At 39.0% G+C, this 15500-nt stretch overlaps 1 long non-coding RNA gene across 1 annotated transcript; it reads left to right on the forward strand.

The window, feature by feature from the left end:
• Nucleotides 1-10488: 10488 nt before the first annotated feature.
• Nucleotides 10489-14340, forward strand: LOC142161352 (uncharacterized). The gene is made up of 2 exons (XR_012693382.1): nucleotides 10489-11216; nucleotides 12935-14340. It is a non-coding gene; the product is annotated as an uncharacterized LOC142161352 (long non-coding RNA).
• Nucleotides 14341-15500: the final 1160 nt, after the last annotated feature.

Consider the following 15500-nt stretch of genomic DNA (forward strand, 5'->3'; position numbering starts at 1 on the left):
TGTTATGGGCGCTACGACCAATGCTAGCCAGTGGTCGTTGACTAGCGAGGGGACTGTGTCTATCTAGCAGCAGGGTCGCATGGAATTGTAAAGTTTTGGGTTTGTTTTGTGTATTGCTGGAACTACAAGTTGTTGTTTCTACCATCCGGACATTCCTGAATAAATTACAGAAATATGGTTCAGTATACCTGTGTCAGCATTGTTTGTTTAGTGTGCTTTTCACAATATATTATACACACTGATCAGCCACAACATTAAAACCACTGACAACTAAAGTGAATAACATTGATTATCTCATTACAATGGCACCTGTCAATGAGCAGGCTATACAAGGCAAGTGATAAACAGTCACTTTTTGAAGTTGATGTGTTGAAATCTTAAGGATCTGAGCGACAAGGACCAATTTATGATGGCTAGACAACTGGGTCAGAGCATCTCCAAATCAACAGGTCTTGTGGAGTGTTCCTGGTATGTAGTTGTTAGTACCTACCAAAAGTGGTCCAAAGAGGGAGAACTGGTGATCCGGCGACAGGGTCATGGGCGCCCAAGGCTCAATGAAATATGGGGAGCAAAGGCTAGCCCGTCTGGTCCAATCCCACAGAAGAGCTACTGTAGCATAAATTGCAGAAAATGTTAATGCTGGATATAATAAAATGGTGTCAGAACACACAGTGCATCACAGCTTGCTTCGTATGGGGCTGCATGGCCACAGACCAGTCAGAAGGCCATGCTGACCACTGTCCACCCCCAAACGCTCCTAAAATGGGCATGTGAGTGCAGGAAGTGGACTGTGAAGGACGTGTACGTCATTTACCTGGAGAAGAATTGGCATGAGGATGCACTATGGGAAGAAGGCAAGGCAAAGTACTGCTAGGAAACCTTGGGTCCTGTCATTCATGTGGATTCTACTTTGACATGTACCACCTACCAAAACATTGTTGCAGACTAAGTACACTGCTTCATGGCAACGGTATTCCTTGATGGCACTTTCTTCTTTCAGCAGGATAGTTCACCTTCCCACACTACAAAAATTGTTCAGGAATGGTTTGAAAAACATGACAGAGTGGGATGTGCTGGAAAAACAAGTCCAAGCCATGGAGGCCCCACCTCACATCTTACAGGTGTTAAAGGATCTGCTGCCACAGGACACCTTCAGAGGTCTTGTAGAGTTCATGCCTTGACGGGTCAGAGCTGTTTTAGAGGCACAAGGGGGACCTACACAATATTAGACAGGTGGCTTTAAAATGTTGTGGCTGATCAGTGTGTAATATATATATATATATATATATATATATATATATATCTCATCATTACCATTTATTTATATAGCGCCGCTAATTCTGCAGCGCTGTACAGAGAACTCATTCACATCAGTCCCTGCCCCATTGGAGCTTACAGTCTATATTCCCTAACATACACACACAGACAGACAGAGAGAGAGAGAGACTAGTGTCAATTTTTGATAGCAGCCAATTAACCTACCAGTATGTGTTTGGAGTGTGGGAGGAAACCGGAGCACCCGGAGGAAACCCACGCAAACATGGGGAGAACATACAAACTCCACACAGATAAGGCCATGGTCGGGATATATATATATATATATATATTATATATATATATATATATATATATATATATACACACACACACACACACACATATATATCTAAATATATTGCAAGAATGTGACTGGTAGAGATTGGGAAGGGAGGTATTTTTCTCCCAAGACATTGTCCAATGAGTTCTTAATTATGTCAGAGATCACCTGAAGTCTGATCTCTTATAAGGAGGATGTATCTGTTGAACTGTCGGGAGAGAATTTGTGAACTGACCTGTGATTCTGTTTGTGATCAATGCTGGTAGAATACACTGGATATATTTAGGATTTGTTTTTCTTTTAGTTAGAGCTGAGACTAGCAGGTTTGGTTCTATATTATTGTTTGACTAAACACAGACCAGAAAGCATGGTGAACCTTTGTTTTGATGCCAATAAAAGCCAGACAGACTGTGTTTAAACTTTTCCTTGTGAATTATCCAACTGGTAATGCCGGTAAGTTGCTAAGCCTACCTGAAAAAAGCTAAAAGCCACAATTGGTGGAGAAAAGGCTTGCAAGAAAAGATCTGTGCATGTTTTGTGAATTTCAGCAACTGGAAACTTGTATGTTTTTGTGCAAAGCAGCAATGGAGTAATAATGAATGCTCTTGCAGCTTCCAAACAAAACCAGGTAAGGAACACTGACTATTTTCCATGTTTGCTGCATGTGTGTGAAGATTTAAAAATGTAACTACAATGAAAATGTGTTACATTACCAATATCAAGTGGATAATTTGTCTAGCAAGAGAAGGAAAAGACACAAAGTATCTATGAACATGCCACACAAGTTTGATCATGTAAGCTGTTTCAGAAAGTGAAAGTCTGGACAGGATTTTGGAAATATGCCGCTGTTCATTACGCTGGTACGTGTCTTGGGTAAAAACAGCTACAAATGGCTGCAAAATCTGTTTAAAGAGGACTCAAATGCCAGTCTCCATCACATGGGAGGTAGTGCAAAAATCTTTGCAAAAGATGATAGAAAGGGACAATGTAGAAGCCTACTTGGCAATATTCCATTGGATTGCAAGAAAGAAGAGTTGCCACGAAACCACAGGAAGAGGTGCTAGCACCCTGTCTGACAGTTGAGCTCCAAAAAGATTAATTTGACCTTAATAAACCAGGTGCTTTTTATTACTACAAGTTAAAGAAGGAAATATTAGCCCATTTCAGTGGCACACACAGGGGGGGTTTCTGGGTCTCCAGAAACCCCTCCCCTCCGCTAAAGAAGTGCCTCTGTACTATCCAGCAGCATCGTCGCAGTCAAAGAAGCGTCCACGGCGGTGCTGTATTGTATACAGCACCGCTGCGGATGCTTCTTTGACAGCGCCGCGGCTGCTGGATAGTACAGAACTGCCAAAACGGAGCTGCGCATGCGCAGCAGCAATCGCTTTTTTTGCTTAAAAATCCTGCGTGCGCCCCTGCATTTGAGAGTAAGCAGCACTGTACAGTTCACAACTGGACCCTTGCTGCTGAGCAGTTCATGATCACAAATGTACCAATTAATTCACCAGGTGAGTGAATCAATTTGCTACAACCGTAGCAATCCTTGGCTGTGCAAATTTTTGATCCATCTCATTATCATGCGTGCACACCCTCGTTGCACCACAACTCCTCCTCGTTCCACCACAACTCCTCCTCCAGCCACTCCTCCCAACAGAAAACCATGCACAGCGGCCTCCCAAAGACATATATGAAGGAAAGAGTTGGAAAATGCTCCTATTTCCTCAATATTTGTGAAAACTTGACATTGTTTTTACATTTGCTGTGAAGCTGTGCGCTAGTTATTGTTTTCTGTTGTCAGTCATTTTCTGCAAAAGATGGCTAAAACTCAGCACTCGCAGTCATCTTCCCATTGCATTTATCAACATTTTGGGGGGTATTTATTTGTTCGTCCGGACCTCCGGAAAACTTGCACTCTAAAACTATTACCGTTAATACGGTAATTACTCGCTGAACTAGGGACCTGCGAGCTGAAATTCAGCGAGTAAATTACCGTATGAACGGTTTTTAAGCACAATTTTACCGTATTAACGGCAATAGTTTTAGAGTGCGAGTTTTTCGGCCGTCAAGCCGAACAATTGAATACCCCCCTTTGACTGGATTATTATTGGTCATCATCATCAGTTATTTATATAGCGCCACTAATTCCGCAGTGCTGTACAGAGAACTCACTCACATCAGTCCCTGCCCCACTGGAGCTTACAGTCTAAATTTCCTAACATAGACACACAAACACACAAACACACACACACACACACACACACAGAGACTCGGGTCAATTTTAATAGCAGCCAATTAACCTACCAGTATGTTTTTGGAGTGTGGGAGGAAACGGCAGCACCCGGAGGAAACCCACGCAAACACAGGGAGAACATACAAACTCCACACAGATAATTACAGTCATGTAAATGGCGATAAGCAGCCTTTTGCATGATATCAGCTGTGAAATTGCAGGGTGCGAGGCCAACATAAAGAGGTTACATGCTATGTCCTTCAATGGAATCAGTGACAAGAAAATATCTTGCCTCAATATATTGCCTCCAATGGTGACAAAATATTGTCAAATAGTTAATAAGCACCTGGAAAACATACTTGTAGGTTTGGTGGTCCTTTAAAGACACAAATGTGGTGTTTACATGGGGATGAGCGGTTGTGGTTCCCATGGTTTTATTATATATGTCAGAAATGACTACACTGGAACAACACTGTAAAAGTGTATGACATAATCGTTGTTACAAACGGCTCTACAGTATCTGCCATAGATAATACACAATGACTTGTTCTGGTCATTCCTCATTCCTGAAAAATGCTTCTCTTGTATTCTGTTGAACTATTTAGGGATAGGTCATACTGCTGACTTACTAACAATGATGCAATTGCGTAAGACTGGAGACTATTTGTGTGCTTTAATATTTCAGTGACTTTGGGTTAAAATGGAACCTTTGTTCAATGTCAAGAGCTCAACGAATTGCTACAGAATCCCTACATCTGTGAACTAGTTTTGTTCATTGTTAAAGTCATTTATTCTAGACCCATCTTTATTCCAGATATGATCAACGACAAAGAAAAAGAAAAATGTGCTTTTATTAATTGAATACCAGCCATGTTTTCTCTAAAACAAAAAAAGCTGAAATAGATTAATTTACTGTTGTCACTAAGAAACTGACTCATGTTCGGACGCAGGTCCATTTTCGTGCCGCATCTTGCGTGAAATATCTCTTTTCATGCTCAGAAACAGACCTTATGTCAAAGTAAACAATTACATGCAAATCATGTCCGAATGCAAATGAGTGGAACGGAGGAATGGGAGTGGGAAGGACGTAGACAATGTACAGTAAGTGTGCGTCCGAAGATGAAGCCGAAGCAAGTCCTAGGTTTCTAGTAAGTACGCTTGTTTCAGCAGTATCATTTGTACTAGATACAGGGCAGATGAAAGTGCCGACTAATTGTGATGACTGTGACGGCATCCTCTGTTTGGAAAAGAACACGTCAGCGCAGGGGAGGGCTGGCAAATTTTAGCCCCGGGGGGACTCAGCAGCCTATTAGAAACATTTTAGAGGAAAAAAAATGTAGTTGGGCAAGTGACCCAGCCCAAGGTAGCACACAATGGGACTGGCCCTGCGTATGCCTGCCACCAGCTAGTACAGAACATGTGTATGCAACTAAGAGAGATCATATTATATCATTTTTTTAAACCAACCTTTTTTTTATGATTTACTGTTTAGAGTTATTCATTTATTTTACAATATGCATTTTTCTGTATATGTTCTGATGTGATCTTATATTGCATATACGCTTGTGTGTATACTGCACTCTGCTCTGTCTGTTAACATGCAGCATGTAACGGTTAGGGAGAGTGTACTTACACACAGATTCAAATGGAAATGTATCTTGAGGTCCACTTGGATTTGAAAACTGGCGCAACTACGCTCAAATATCTGCTCCAAGTGCGTACAAATTATACGTAGATGTCTGGATTGTCCACTGTTTCATTGAACTTGCAATCTACTATTTTGTGCCTGGGGCAAAGGGAGAAAAAGTAACTCATCCAAGATTGCAACAAGCCAAACATGGGTTTCAAACCATGATCTCCAGCAGGTCTCCCACTATCATTGTTACATAGCACTTCTTAACATTGAGCTCAAAAACAGTAGGGTAAAACAAGTAAATATTAAATGCTGCATTGTCATATAGCAATATAAAATAGATACATGATATAGGTCATTCATATAGCCTCTGCATCTCAGCAATATAACACTGGAAGTAGTAAGTAGCATGTCAGAAAGCACTGGATCATTATTAGAACTCAAGAGTATTGACAAGGTGTAGGCGATACATATAGCAGGTCCTAGCTTGTCCTAAAAAGTTCAAAATATATGCTTAAATAAAAAATAATATAGCAATTTAAATAAAGTTATCTGTGCCATATGATAAGTGAATCAGTGAATAAAGTGCACACATATATGTTACACACATATAGTATTGTTCAATTCTGGAGGTAAACTGCTGGGGTTTTAATTACATGGAATTAACTAGAAGTACAAAAGCAGCTATAAGTTATTTTGCTTTAATTTGTTTCCCTATAGGATGACCAAAATATTAAACTACATTGACTAAAAATATTGTCACCCTTGCACTTTTTTCAAATAACTCATCATTTCATTTAAACATAAATTGAAATTGACATTATTTGGTCTCCACAATTCCTTCTCTGTTAAAACACAGAACCTTTGTTTTTTTATTCTAAATGTAATACTGTCTATCTTTGCAGGGAGGCGGTGAGGAAGGAGCCAGGGCCCCCGACCCTCTACATCTGCCATGCAGCGGGCCCCATCATCTCCATGGGCCCCGCTGCACGGCATCTGCAGCACCAATGGTAGTTCCGCCACTGACCTAGACTTGATATTTGGAAGCAAAGACTTTGGGCAAAATAACTGCAATCAACCACTTTGTACAGACATGGATGAGCTTTCTGCCCCTTCTTCTGGCAGATTGCTCTATTCATCTTTTTACCAAGTGCTCCATTTCTCCCAGATTTTAAGGGTACCTTCTCCCAACTGCTTTCAGATCTCTCCACAGTTGTCTCATTGCTGGTCACTTCATAACAGTGCAGTGTCTTGTCTTGAGCCAATCTTGTGTGCTCTTTGAAGTGTGTTTGGGTTCATTGTCCTGCACGAAGAACCGTGACCTTTGACAGAGACCATCTGACATGGAGTTCAATATTGTGCTTCAAAATGGCCTAGCAAACTCCAGATTTTACTGTGTCATGCACACACTCAAGGCACCCAGTGCCAGATGCAGCGGAGCAACCCCAAAACATCACTGCCCCTCCTCCTCCATAGGGAAGGTGTTCTTTTCTTTTTTGCTTTCTGTAAACATATGGATGATGTGCTTTACCAGAAAGCTCTAATTTGATCTCATCTGTCCACAGGACATTTTCCCAGAAAGAATTTGGCTTGTTTAGGTTGTTTTGGCAAACTCCAATCAGGGTTTCTTATCTCTTTCTCAGCAGTGGGGCCCCGCTGGGCCTCCTAGCTTATAACCCCCTTTCATTGAGTTGGCGATGAATGGTGTGAGTTGAAACTGCTGTACCTTGTGACTGAAGGTCAGCTGGAATCTGGCAGTTGATCGAAGTGCTTTCTCTACCATTCCAGCAATCCTGCACAGTAATCTTCGATCAAGTTTTCTCTTTACAAAAGATTGGCTACAGTGCCATAAGCCTTAAACTGACGTACGGTGAAAACGGGAAAATCAAGGTATCTGGAGATTGATTTATAGCCTTGAAGCTATGATTGGCTACAATCTACTGTCTGACCTCCTGAGACCATTCTTTTGCTTATTTCTTTCCTCCATGCTCGTTACAGTTCACACAGTTTAAACAATAATGTTCATACTGCAGGTGCTAAAGTGAATGAGAATCACCTGCTTGAATTCTAATTATTAATAACTAATTCTACAGGATAAACCCTCAGTAAATTGAACATTTCTGTGTGTAATAAGCTATTACTTAGTTTTCTGCTTTTTGTATTTTATTCCAGTGCAAATCAAGGAAATATAAGTGTGGATCCAAAAATATATTTGAAACTGCAAGTCTGCCTTTATATAATATATATATATATATATATATATATATATATATATATATATATACATATACATATATCTCCCTCTATACATTTAAAGATATGGCTGCACTGAATTCACCAAATACACAATAAATGCTGTTCTAGCTACTTTTCTATATTAAACACAGGGAATGTTCGTTCCACATATTGCAATATGTTAATCTTATCTCTCTCTCTACATCTCTCTATAGCTCCCTATCTCTCTATATATATCTCCATATAGTTCTCTCTATATATACTCCTATAGCTATATCTATGGTAATCTACAGCTCTCTCTCTGAATATATATATTTTTTCCCAAGAGATAGATAGCGATAGATACATAGATAGACATAGATATAGCTATAGGTGTGTGTGTGTGTGTATATATATATATATATATATATATGAAATGGTGCTACACCTTAGGGAAAGCTCAAGTCCAGAGAATAGGCCCCATTGGTGTAGAGTGAATAGAGTGAATGAGGATAGATATACACTCATGCATACACAGTGGGTATATTGGAAATTTAGAAGTGGCGCTATGGAAAATGTAAGTGAATGGAATTTGATAGTTTTACAATGAAGGCGGCAGTAGAAGTGGTGGTATGATGTACCACTGTGCACCAGCCTACTGCTAGCACTGTACATACACAAACATAATTCCCAGTAAAGATTTGTGTGGTCAAGTTCTCAAAATGCTACAAAATTAAAAAATAACAGGGTGTGGGTGAAAACCAGAATTGCCGGAATGATTTGGCTCCCTGCAGCACCCTCTACTGCTTGGTGTCTTGAGTGAAGCTTGTTGTGTTTTCTCTCCCTGTATAGTGCATTCTGTTCTGCTGCATAGATATGTTCTTTGCACTGTGTGTAGTGTTTGAAGTATGTGTATATATATATATATATATATATATATATATATATATCCTATCTTTGCCACAACTATTGCGCATTTTATATTACTTATGTATATCTATACATATATTACTTATAAATCATAGCTTTATAACTTGCTTTATAAAATGCTGGCTGCCAGAATGGGGCTCAGAGTACGTTAACCAACTATTCCGGCTTCCAGAATGGGGTTCAGAGTACCTTAGCCCGGAATGGATGTCTTAATATCTTAGCCATTCATTACGGGTGCTGGAATGGATGTCTCCGTATTTTAGCCATTCATTACGGGTGCTGGAATGGATGTCTCAGTACCTTAACCATTCATTCCAGATGCTAGAATGGATGCCTGCGTACCTTAGTCACCCATTCTGGCTGCCAGAATTGGGCTCTAAGTATCTTAGACTACTATTCCAAGTGTCAGAATGGGGCTCTGAGGACCTTAGCCATCCATTCCAGGTGCCGGAATAAGGTGTTGTTTATATGTATCCTGGAATGGATAATGTACTCAGAGCTCCATTTCGGCAGCCGGTATGGATGCTTAATGTATTTGGACCTCCATTACGGCAGCCAGATTTGATGGGTAATGTACCAGCAAACCCATTCTGCAAGCCGGAATGGATGGGTAAGGTACTCGGAACCCTATTTCGGGACCCAGAGTGGATAGCTAAGGTACTCACAGACCGATTCCAGCACCCGGACTGGATGGGTAAGGTACTCGCAGGCCCATTTCAGCATCAGAAATGGATAGCTAAGTAACTGGCAGACCCATCCTGTGTGCTGGACTGGATGGCTAAGGTACTGGCAGACCCATTCTGTGTGCTGGAATGGATGGCTAAGGTACTGGCAGACCCATTCTGTGTGCTGGAATAGATGGCTAAGGTACTCAGAGCCCCATTCCGACACTTGAAAAAGTTGTCTAAGATACCTGGGAGCCCAATTCTGGCATTGTTTTGACTGGATGGCTAAGATATTGAGACATCCATTCCGGTACCCGGAATGAATAGCTAAGGTTCCTCAGACATCTATTCCGGCAGCCGAAATGGGTGGTTAAGGTTCTCGGAGCTCCATTCCAGCAGCTAAAATGGACGGGTAATGTACTAGCAGATCCATTCTGGCAGCCAGAATGGATGGGTAAGGTACTCAGAACCCCATTCTAGGACCCAGAATGGATGGGTAAGGTACTCAGAACCCCATTCTAGGACCCAGAATGGATGGGTAAGGTACTCCGAACCCCATTCTAGGACCCAGAATGGATGGCTAAGGTGTTCAGAGCCACATTCCGGCAGCCACAATGGATGGGTTATGCACTCAATGCTCCATTTCAACATATATTCAGGCAGGTAGAACAGATAACTAGAATATATAGCTATGATATACAGAAATAAATATAAACACAACTTGCTTTACTCAAGACACCAAGCAGCAGAGGGCGCTGTAGTAAACTGACTCATTACGACGTTCCGGCATTCTGGTAATTCCGGTGATTACCTAATCCCAAAATAACACAATACTGAAAAATTTGTTGTTATATATTCAATTTGTAATGGCATCCGCCAATACATCAGTAAAATACCAGCCTCTACTCCAGTGTACATAGTTGTTACTTATTCCAACTACCAGACTATCAGGCATGCATCTTTACTTGTGTATTGTCAGCATTGTGCAAAATAGATCCAGCATCAGCAGAGAAATAAACACTTCAGCATTACTAGAGCTACATTCCATATGGCTGCTTGGAATACTAATTGCATTGCATTATATAGTAGATGCAGTATGCACTGGCTAGTAGCTGTTGTTTACAGCAAGCAGAGCACATAGTACATAATGAGAACACATACATAGGTTTACGTATAAAGAATATTTTGTGCACAAAAATAACGATCCACGTATCTGGCAGCAAATGTTATGTCCCTTTGTTAAGGGAGAACACAATAAGTTGCGAGCTAATGGGGCCGTTCCACCTTAATAGGAGGCGTGTCCTAAAGCTGCATTACCGAAGCTGGCAGGCTGACAACAGCCGCTGCTCCAGTGCCCTTTCCCCCCCTCCCTCCCAGACAAGCATCCACCCAGCAGCACCGGACAGGCAGAGCAGCACCAGCAGCAGCCAGGGTGGCTCTGCCGCTGAGGAAGTCCTGCAGAAAGATGGAGCATGGACAGAAGCCTTTTTACCATTGCACGACCACTGGGCTCCTCTTTTCTCACAGGTCTGCAGGACATCACCGGGCCAATTGCTTGCAGCCACTTTGCTGAACCCAAGAGCCAGCTGCAAGCTATGCCCATGCTTCCTGACAACTTGAACTGGGGGTGGGAAGAGCATGAGGTTTTGGCCACATAAGGAAAGAGCCCCGGGCTTCACCGAATCTGGGGGTTTCTCTGGGATTCAGGGGAGGGGACACAGCAAGGACCAATTTGCAAGAACAATAAGAGCTTCCTCAGCATGGTGGAGGGGAAGGAGAAAGAGAAAGAGAGAAGGTGGGGGCAGGAGTGGTGGATTATCCCCTCCCCCATCTACTTTCTGTATTATCCAGAGAAAGGAACCTCATTGAGATGGATTCCTGGGGCTACATATTTGGGGGCTTATCACAGGATTATGAAATGCACCAATCCACAGGTCACCAATGCAGGTAGGTGTCTACCCTATATATTTGTAAAGTCACTACAAAGTAAATAGAATGAACCCATTTTTGTTTACTGGATTTGAACCATTAAATCTACTTCCAACTACCAACAATCTTTATAGATGGACAATTCAATGAATATTCATCATTTTAAGATTTACTATGGTTTTAAAAATGTGACCTAATCACAACTTTATGCAAATCCTACTAATCTGTAGCTAAGCAGTAAAACTCCACTAAAGGTTTGTCCTTGTTGCATTTATGCCATAACTTAAATTATGCAATAGCAATATATGGAAAAAAATAACAAATACCCAAGACTAAATAAATGCAAAAACTTGCGTTTAAAAACGTAACACACTGATGTGCCCTAGTTTTGATTTCCATACTTTCCGGGTTGCATTTGAACGCGCAACTCTAAAATTGTTTAACCATCCAGTTTCTGCTTTCTGAGAAAGAGACCATCTATTTTTATCTATTATATAATGAGTCCCATTTTTACATCAACATAGATATCTTTCAAGAAGAGACAGGCTCTCTAAATCCCTGAGAGATGTTGGGTTCTTGGTGACCCCAACATACTGTACTCTTGATTTTGGCATTAGGGACACTCCTGGGAAAACTGTATTATTAACGCAAATCTCATACATTCCAGAAAAGTTAACAGATCTCAAGAAGAATTTGTCTTTTGTTTGTGGTTTATTTGTTGGGTTTTTTTTTTTATACTTAAATATATCAGTTTTCCTCATCTTTATTATCCCAGGCCTGATGTAGCCCCAGAATACATATGGCAAAAAGTTCACTGTGCTCATAAGATCCAAGGTTTGGGAAAGTTATGAAGGGTGGGGCTGGCCCAAATCAACACTGATTGTTTAATAAAGTATTCTCACAGCTGGCCCTAGTTATCCCTTTAATTGAATTGATTGAACGAGAGGGGCGTTAACGTTTCCACTCTGACACATCCATGTTGGATCACTTTGCACACCAAAGAAATGAAACAAACCTCAAACTTTGGTGCTATTTGTTTGCTCAAACACTTTTATAGGGCACCAGTGTGAACCACTGAAAACTTTCAGTAGCAAAAACACACAATTTCTGGGAATCCAAAAAGAAGGGGGTGAAATGAATTCTTCTGCACAGCTGTAGAGGATATAAAATTAACCCGTCTTCCACCAACATTGGGATAAGATTATGTATTTTACATCCTACAACGCAAACCCAAAAAAAAAACCCAGATGATTAATAGCACCCACACCCTAATATATAATGTTATAATTATAATACCTATTGTTAAGAGAGCTTATAATAATCCTAGTATCCATGGTGGATTTTGTTTTTATACAAATTAATTTTAAATCCATCTTAAACTCATCTAATGTATTACAAAATTTTAACAATGCGTATTGTTAAAAGCTAAAATAATTAGCACCCATTGAAAGTTTTATTTCCACATAGTTATTTTCAGACTGCATATCTGATCAATACAAAATTATTTTTTATGTATAGATAGTAGTAATATGCTAGCACTATTTTGAAATACTTAAACAAACAAAAAGACAAAAACAAACATAATTCGCATTTTTTCCATGGCAGAAACCCGTAAAACTTATACAGATTCAGACCATAAATTGTTAAATAAAATAAGAAAACATCCTCAGTTTTAATCATGCCTGTAAACAATTCCATGTAACCGGAGAGGATTTTATTTCATTATTTATTCCCAGGTGCAGACAGAAATGTTTAATAAATAGAAGGATAATTAACTTTCTGGACTCCCTTAAAGTCTGCACTGGTTCACTGCAATTTCTGGGTTTTCAATCAGATGTACGTATCCCAACGATTTATCTTCATGTACAAATTATAAACAAACCCTAATAATAAAAAAAAAAATCTGCTTTCCTTCTGCGATTTAATGCTGCAACATAAAAGGTACTTAAAAAGATAAAATTAGAAATCACAATGCTATTTTTATTACAAATTTACTTTTCTCAAAATCATTTTTATTTCCAAAAATACAGAATGTTGAGTTTTTATTTCACCTAACTACATATTAAAGGTTTTTTTTCTCTATTAAAAACCATTTACATTTGTGGGCAGAGGTTTGTTATGTGCAGTATTCTTTTAATGAATTTGTTTTTATAGTGTAATAAAAGTTTATAAAACACATTGAGAATGGTCGGTAATTAAGCAAAGGGCATAAACGAAATAAACATATAAGGAAATATATATATATATATATATATATATATTAGAGAGCGAGAGAGAACACAGTTGGCTATCTATAATTACTAATATAAAAATAGCAATATACAGAAAAATATTCATGTATAATAAGTGTTTTTCTTGGGAAATGTAGACTAGATACATTGAAAAATGTAAGCATGGACAATATCCAATTGTATTAATAGATATGGCTATGCATAGTCGAATCCTTTGTTCACCTAAGACAGCTACCATACTTTTGTAAAGATTGATTGCTATTATTAATAAAAATAAACGTCTAAATCACAACTTTCATGCTGACTGGGTTGCCCAGAACTGCTCCTGTTAAGTATTCTATTTCTTGAACTTCTTCATAATTTCAGCAGAAGTGAATTGGCGGAATGACAGAGAAATGTGAAAAAAAAAATTGTGCATAGTGCCTCAGGAAAGATTAAACTAGTATATAAAAATATACTTTTTTTTTTTTCCCCAATGCCAGAACCTTGTGATTTGGCTGATGTTAGATCTGCCCCAGATTTATGGATTCCCTTATTCCCAGCCCTGTGCTCCCTTCTATTCTGGGCTTATTTATAGATGTCATGGATATTTAAAGTTATTTTTTTTTACATATCATTCCCACCCAGTTTAATGCATAGAGCTCTTTGATGCACACAAATAAGTGACAAGCTGTTCGCAGTGCAGATAGGCTGGCTGTAAAATAACACATACACCTAAATATCACATGTGCGTGGAATATTTGGGGGGGTAAATAAAACATTTAACACTTTAATTGCCAGAAGTCTCTGCCATAGAATGTATGTCTTTGATAGAGGATGTCTATTGATTTCTTTGTTTTCAGACTTTTCCATCCTGAAGGCCGCATTCCTGTGTAATCAGATGCAATAAAATTTAATTTGCGACCAAATAAGTGGTGTGTGGTGTTATTTTAAAAAATGAGATTTGACGTGTGTGCACGAATCCCATCTGTAGCAATTATTCATGTAATTTGTGTAGAATATTCCATGTTGTGCAGGGCACATTTATCTATTTTTAGCTATCTGTTGAGATATTCCCTAGGCATAATGTAAATAAGTGAATTTGAACGGAGGCAGCAACCGTCTTTCTTTAGATAGTATTTTTTAGCACTTTGCATGTTGAGAAAAATGTAGTTAATTGCTGCAGGGACTATGTTTTAAATTTTCTTAAAAACACTGTTTAAAAAAATAATAGCTGTATATTTGTCTTTTAAAACAAAATATATCCATTTGAGAAATTTTTTTGGAGCAATACATTGGTGCTAACTTATCTCATTTTTACAAAACTATATAAAGTCTCTAATGCTACTAACATGTTGCTGCATGAAATAGTGACTTATTACAAATTAAGGGCTCGTTCACACCAACCCACTTTTTTTGTTGCATTTTTTTGAACATTAATAAAGTGTCTTAAAAAATAGGTCAAGTAAGAGCTGAATGTGCGCCATCTTTTAAAATTTTGGAGTGCAGCATGCCCTATATCTCACGTGCTTGCATGTAATACAAGTACTTTATGATGGTAAAAGCGCAAACTATGTCATTTGTGTGCCATCGTTTCAGGCATTTTTACGCACTTTGTCAGCACGTGTGTGAACGAGCCCTAATACAAGATAATATTATGAAGCAGTAACAAAACAATTATACATTTGCACTGCAAACATTTCCCATGCCTTAATACAGCTCTCGGCCAAGATACTGGACAAGGTTTGATGTAAAATGCAGCAGCCATTACACATCTCGGAGACAGTCCCTCAGCCTGCCATCTTGTATCAATATATAAAACTGAGGTTGGTGCCCTACCAGTGCTTCTGGATGCATCTGTGTGTTATTAACAGGTACAATGTGCCTTAAGAAATTAAATGTTAAATTAATTATTTATGTTTTTTATTTTGTTTTAAAGAATTTGAAAATATGCAGTGGTGATATGCAGAACACCTATAGTTGGAAATAAAAATCAACTAAGATTGACATGGGTCTTAAAAAAAATAAATACAAAAAAAATGTTTTATGCTTTGTTTTCAACATGATTTTAAAAATAGTTGTTTTTTTTTCA

Source organism: Mixophyes fleayi, chromosome 6, assembly GCF_038048845.1.
Source record: "Mixophyes fleayi isolate aMixFle1 chromosome 6, aMixFle1.hap1, whole genome shotgun sequence".
NCBI lineage: Eukaryota > Metazoa > Chordata > Amphibia > Anura > Limnodynastidae > Mixophyes > Mixophyes fleayi.